We start from the raw sequence: 7,496 nt of genomic DNA on the forward strand, positions 1-7,496 counted from the left end.
TGACAATAGGCTATCTCGATCTACTGACAATGGTTGAATTTGTAAGGGATCACCGATAAGTAATATCAAGGATCTAAAGAATTATATTAGGTTTTGGGAAAGGTGTGCAGCTAGAAGGGATAATAATGCATCATACAAAACCTATATTAGACCCATGATAGATTACCGGGAAAAGAACTTGGATAGCCAAATATCTCAAGAGACAGGAATGCGCACAATTTTTTGTTGAAAGCATGGATCGAGCTCTCCTAAACAACTTCCTAACAACAAGACATTTATCTAATCATAAACTAATCTTACAACTAATGAGAACACTAATCTAAGGTGGATAAAAATGAACAAGACTCATTGTGATGGGTGTGTGATAAATTAAGTTTAGACTCAAGTTCAGTTAGGTTACAAGATGGAAACTTGTACTCATAAAAAGACTTGAGATGTTGTGCTTGTATTCAAATGCTTGAAATGTCCTCCTTTTATATGAGGAGAGTACAACTTGGCCTTTCTCTTGCATGTGGGATAATTCTCACTTGGTGATTTGGCTTCTCACACTCACTCTATATTTTCCTTATGCTCTTTGGCACCATATTTCTCAACACCCCCCCTTGGTGCCAAATCTTTGGGCTACTCAAGGTGGTTAGATGTTGGTTACATAATGTTGTTTGAATTTTTCCTTTCTACATTCCCTTATGTGCTATGAGCAACTTTGGCACTTCCCCCCCTTAATGCTACTTTGGCTACTATTAGGTGAGAGGATGAATTTCTAGCTTGGGTAAATCATCGGTTCTAGAGGCTAGTTATAAGCACTTTTTGTAGGAAGTAGGATTTTACAATAATTTTTTATGTAAGACATGAGTAGTGAGAGGATTCTTGATTACGTGCTCATTTGACCGCTTTTGCAACAAGGGTTACAATTTTTTGCTATTTCTTCTACCTTAGCTACATCATTGTTGCCAGAGGGTAGGACATACAATGTTTTTAGAGGATATTTTTGAAGCTAGAGGCATCTTGAATTGCATTTTCTGCCATAAAGGGATCTTCTGCCACATAGTTGTTTTCTTCATGCTTCATGTCGAGCTTCTTCTTTTGGCGTTGTCTCCTCATTGAGCCTTTGATGTAGATCTCATGCTTAGGATTATGTTTTGTTGCTTCATCTTTGATGCTTCAATGCATATGCTTCCATGTGTGAGTGCCATACATGTGGTCACTTCATGCGTGTGTGCTTTTGGATGTGAACGCACTTGTGTGTATGATTTCGTGCTTATCAAAGTATATGATGCTTTCCCTTTGGTGATGTTTTCCATTTGAGGTGGTCTTACGGGAGTACTACTCTCGGCAGTGTCTATGCCTCTTACACGATTTTTCATGCCAAAAAAAGAAAAAAAAAGTGTGAACAACCTCAATGGGAACAAGCTCGTATGTGTGTGTGTGAACACATCCTTAGTGAGATAAGGTTTTGAAACCATTTGCACCACACAAATAAAATTTTATCTAATATTGCGGATGGCGAGCTTTGTTCGTTCTTTCTCTGGTCGCACTCGACCCGTGCTGGAGTCTGCTTCTACTGTGCCTGCGCGAGTTGCACAGTGTTCTCGTGCCCACCTTCTTGCTCTTCTGAGAGCTGTGCGTATTTGTCCTCACAACACTCCTGCAGCCTACTTCTCTAACTGTGGCGCTCTTACTCTGCTAAGTCGCAACTCGCTTCTGATGGTGGTCACGTTGTGATGATGCTTCCCTGTGCACACTACTGCTCTCACAGGCCTATCGTCACGGCACTACTCACGATGGTGATGTCGCCTTGCTACTACGAAGCCTTCTATCTAGCGTAGGAGCCGGTCCTTACTGCTCTCACAGGCCTGACGAGCTTCACAGCCTTGGGGGATTTAGGCTTCACGAGCTTGGTTGTTGACTTTGGCTTAGGCTTTGCTGCAGGCTTCACACTACCTTCGGCTTTGGAGACTTGGGTGCCTTCGTAGGTCCCTTCACAGGCTTCTTCACCTTCTTTCGTATTCAATATCCAAGAATGAAAAGACATGCAGTAGAGAGGGTCCTCCAAGGAGAAAAATGTGGAAGTAGGGGAAGCCAAAGAACGTGGCCACTGTCACGTGTGAGCCAAACGAGAAGACTCTTAATTGTAGAAGCTAAGGAGAGAAAAAAAAAACCTTAATTGACAAGACTGAGAAAATCTTAATCACTTGCTAATACAAAATAATTAAGCGAGGAGAGCTAGACCTAGCTGTGATACCATGTTGAAAACATGGATCAAGCTCTTCTAAATAACTTCCTAATAACAAGACATTTACCTAATCATAAACTAATCTAAGGTGGATAAAAATGAACAAGACTCATTGTGATGAGTGTGTGCTAATTAAGTCACTAGACTCAAGTTCAATTAGGTTACAAGATAGAAACTTGTACTCATAAAAAAACTTAAGATGTTGTGCTTGTATTCCAATACTTGAAATGTCCCACTTTTATATGAGGAGAGTACAACTTAGCCTTTCTCTTACATGAGGGATAATTCCCACTTGGTGATATGGCTTCTCACACTCACTCTATATTTTCCTTGTGCTCTTTGGTACCATATTTCTCAACAATTTTTGGCTACCCAACAAAGTTACCCTATCAGGTGGATAATGTAGATGCTCACATTAATGAGTTCCAAGGCTATGAGAAATGGAATGACCAATACTCTGAGCCTCAAAGTGGTAAGCCAATGGAGGAGTTCCAACCAATGATAGACATTAAGCAAGGTGACTTTATCTTGGTGAGGCCATTTGACCTTACATATGGCTTGGTGTTTCTCAGTCAAGCTTCAAGATGGATGTGTGGCATCTCCTAACTTCAAGAAAGTATTAATTCAGTATTGGGCACCATGTGCTAAGAGAAAAGGTCTAAGTGATGTTGAATCCTATGTTGATTATTGGAACAAGTATTGGGCAGAGAATAGGTTAGATCCTCAGGTGTGGTCATGGACATCAAAAGCCATAAATCCATGGAAGACGATAAAGATTCCATAGCTTGTATGTATCAAAGCACAGGAAGGCTTTCTTGCTTGTGGAATCTAGACAATGGTGATGATTTTATCCTTGGGTAATATATTCTCTCATGTGATTTTTCTCATTTACTATGATCTTTCTTGAGTACTATTTGCATAATATTATAGTTTACAAAAGACTTTGACCAAGTTTCTTTCTCTTGGTGTGCAAGAAAAATGAAAAATCAAAGGAGAGCATACTTTACATTGTTAATACCGCCCTCGTGTACAATTATCAACCTCTAGCAATCCATTGCACCCCTAATGGTTCTTATTAGCACCATCAATTATATTATTTTCAATCTCTAGGCAATCCTTCATGCATACCGTCACTACTACATTTCAATTCTCCCAAAGTTTACAGAATTTCTCATAATTAACAAAAAATTTCAAAATAAACAAAGTTCATCCAATTTCAAAATTTCCAAAATGTGATACTTTTTTCACTTTATCTAATATGGTCATAAAAGCCAAAATTATGGGAGACCACCTTTTTATGCACTATCCCCCAATATATGGGTGAAAGTGACACTTTCACCCTAATATAGGGATGAAAGTGACACCTTTTAGAATAGTTATCTCCCTTTACACCCTTCATTAATTAACTTAACCACTTTCTAATCCTTTTCTTACATGGTCCATTTTTCCTTCTTTGTGGCCCTAATGAGTGAATGGTCTCTCATGTACCAATGGCTAAAGTAAAACCAGGGAGGATGGATAGGACAATGCAACACAAGGTGAATATATTTTCAATAGTGAAGTCATGAGACAAAGTGGGTGGAAAGGTATGAAGAGGAAAAAAGGGAAACGATTTGAGGAAATAAGGGCTTTGAAGAGACACAACAAATGCTTTCCATATCAAGAAACCATAGAGCTTCGTCCAAAAGATTGTGATATCGAATGGCTACATGAAGCGATGGACCAAGATAAAAGAAATGGAGAAATGATAACGAATGAGGAATGGTGATATGCAAGAGGATGCAACCCTCATATAAGTGCATCTATTTCCTTTCTATAACTGATATGCTCTTACATTGATGTCTAACTTCTGTATATATATTGTGTATGTGTTCTATGGTACAAGGTCTTCAATAATGCGATGAAATATCAGGGAAGACATTTTCATATGAAGCGTTTGGATTTAAAGCGAGCAACCCAAGATTGTGGGATCATGGTAAATTTTGAGCAAGAGAATCAAGAAAGTGTGTGAGATACCAATATATAATGTGGAACAATTCAAAACATCTTGGAGGTTCAATTAATGATTTCAAACATCTTGGAGGTTCAACTAACAACTTTAAAATTTTATATATTGGATGTCAAGTGGTTCAAGGTGGTTTGTCTAGGTTCTCATTTGAGAATGCATCAAAGTGGGTATATAGTAATCGACTCTATCAACTGAGATTAGGTAAGATGAAAGAGATACATTTGTTCTACCTCAACATTATGAACAAGTAACCATCAAACAAATTTCAAGTGAAGGTTCTAATAAGCGTTCTTTATATATATGTAATTAAAGATCTTCATGTTCCTCTAACTAGGTTGTGTTTCAAGTGAAGGTTCTAATAAACATTCTTTATATGTACATAATTAAATATCTTTATGTTTCTCTAACTAGGCTGTGTTTCTGGACCTAAATGATGGCAAAATGTGGTATGTCATATAAATTTCTCCTCAATCAAGAATAATATTTCAAAATGGGGAGGCTAAGGAGCTTATGTAAGTAGATCAAGGTGCGGATGAAGTAGGAGAACATGAGATACCACCAATTACCGATCAAGTAGATGGTTCCCATGTCCAAGATGATGAATGCAAATGCATCTGAAGATGCTAGTGATTTGGAGGATGATGATTTCACTAGTGGAATATACCTTTTTGTTGATAGTGGGGCCATGGATCTTGACATAGACTCATTGGCATGTATAGATTTGATTCAAGACATAATCATTTAAGGGAATAGTGGAATAGACCTTTTTGTTGATATTGGGGTCATGGATCTTAGCATAGACTCATTGCCATCATGTATGGATTTGATTCAAGACATAATCAAAACCCTAACTAATCACCAATACATTTATTTCATTGTTATATAAATTTTCATAATTGTTGGCTTAAAAATTCTAAGTAGAATTTGCATAATAATCATTGTTATGTATTGCTTACAGCATTTCTCTACTCTTAGGTTTGGGAGATTATCCCAAGGTTTCACGGCTATGCTCTCGAGTTTGGGGATTGTCCCAGGTTTTCATAGCTAAAAATAAAATTGTATACGCGACTACTTCATGTTAGGTTGCGCATGTATAACCGTGTTTATAACCACATGTTTAACAACATCGTTCGTACCATGAGATGATAACCACTTCTCGCACTCCCTTCCCTCTCTAAATTGTGTGATTTAGTTTCGTGGCTAGATCCCCCTTCCCTTGTAGTGACACCCATGGGATTCAAACCCGTGACCTCCTCATCTAAAGGTGTGCACTATATCCACTACACCATACATTCCATGTTGAAAACTTTGTTTTTTAAATCAATATAGTTATGAAAAAAAACTATATTAGCAGCATAAATTGGGCGATGCTTGCAGGTGGATGCCACGTGGTTTGGGATACCGATATCTATCATGGCATTCAGTAGTAGTATAGCTAATATTAACTAGAGATACAAAACATAATTGTGGATGCATTGGATAATATCTCCTAGAATGAGAACTATTTGCTATCTTTAAAAGATTATCTCAAAAAAGATCCCTTTTTAATCACATTTTGAAAAAACCATGATGCTTACATACAATCATATCTAAAAGTACACTAAATTTCTATGTTTTGGGATTTGCTAAAATTGTGGAAATGTCCTTAAAATATACTTTATAAATAAAAAAAGGTAAATCCAAAAAATTATTGATTAAAGCGTACAAAATAAAATTTTAGATTTATGACAAACACTTAGAAAGAATTTATCAACTTTTTTGTAATAGTCTATTTATAAGTCCTCTACATTTAAAAAAATGCAAACTTCTTAATTTTTAGTCAAGGAGAATAAAGTGATATACAATTTCTCTATGCTAAATAAATTAATTTATTATTTTAATTTTCTTTTAAACTTACATTGATTTAACTTATTTTTAATAAAAACATAAAATAAAAATAAAATAAAAGATATCTTATTTTAACTTTTGATAATATTTATTTATTTTATCATAAATTTATATTTTTAGTATTTTATTTTTATATTTAATATCATAAAAAATGTTAAGGATTATATATAGATAATTGCTATTGATTTCAAATATAGTTAGTATATATAAACATTTCAAGTTCAATAAAAACTATATATCAGGTATTGATTTTTGCTATTGATTTTGATTATAGAATTAGATATTGAGAAAAATACATACTAGATATTATTTTGAATATAAAACTAGATATTGAGATGTTGAAATATTTTTATAATTTTTTTAACACTTTAATTTATTATAAATTATTCACTATAGTATTTTATTTATTGGTGAGATTTTAATACCATAAATCCGTTTATTGCTTTGTTGTATTAGAAATAGTTATATGTCTTTTTTCGAAAAAGGACCAAAACAAGTAAAAACTTTTGTCTTGCTTTGAAAAATGGAATCGGATACCAAGTATCTACATTGAGTTGAAATCATATAATTTAGATACCAAGTATCCAAATTCTGTTGAAAACGCACAAATCTAGTGTAAAAAACAAATAGAGCTGAATTTTTTTATTATAAAAGTGTTATTCTTATTAAATTTGATTTCTATGCATAGAAAGATGCATAAAGGAAAATATGTTCAAAGAGATTTCAAAATAAGTAAAAGGTGCCTATTTTCGAAAATGAATACCAAGTTGAAAGACTTGTATTTTCAAGGGGAATTATATGAAAAACACATGGTATCCATTTTTTGAAACAAACAATGATATTCTACTTGTTTTTTATTTAAGCGCTACCAAAGTTTAAGTTTTTTTTTAATACAATAACTTGAACTACAATACATAATTTTTAAATATTTTGTCACCAACATATCATTTATATATTTTGGCACGAACATAACATTTAGATTATAGGCATGTCTTTTGACTATAATCTAAATGTTACATTGGTGCCAAAAAAAAAATATTATATTTTTTAAAAAAACTTGATTTTTTGTAGACCCTTTTTAAAGAAAACCCAAAACAAGTAAAATATATTTGCTTGTTTCAAAAAATGATACCAAGTTGAAAGTCTTTTGTGTTTTTACCATAGTTCGTGTCAAAACCACGCAAGCCTTTCAATTTGGTATGAATTCATGTTGAAAACACACAAGTCTTTCAACTTAATATCCATATTCTAAAATGGACAGCTTTTACTTATTTTGGAAGCTCCTTATTCTATTTTAGAAAAATGGATACCAAGTATATAATTTTGTGTGTTTTCAACACTGTTTGGATACTTGATATCCAAATTGTG

The sequence above is a fragment of the Cibotium barometz genome, chromosome 43 (assembly GCF_041138505.1).
Source record: "Cibotium barometz isolate CiBa-2024 chromosome 43, ASM4113850v1, whole genome shotgun sequence".
Taxonomy (NCBI): domain Eukaryota; kingdom Viridiplantae; phylum Streptophyta; class Polypodiopsida; order Cyatheales; family Cibotiaceae; genus Cibotium; species Cibotium barometz.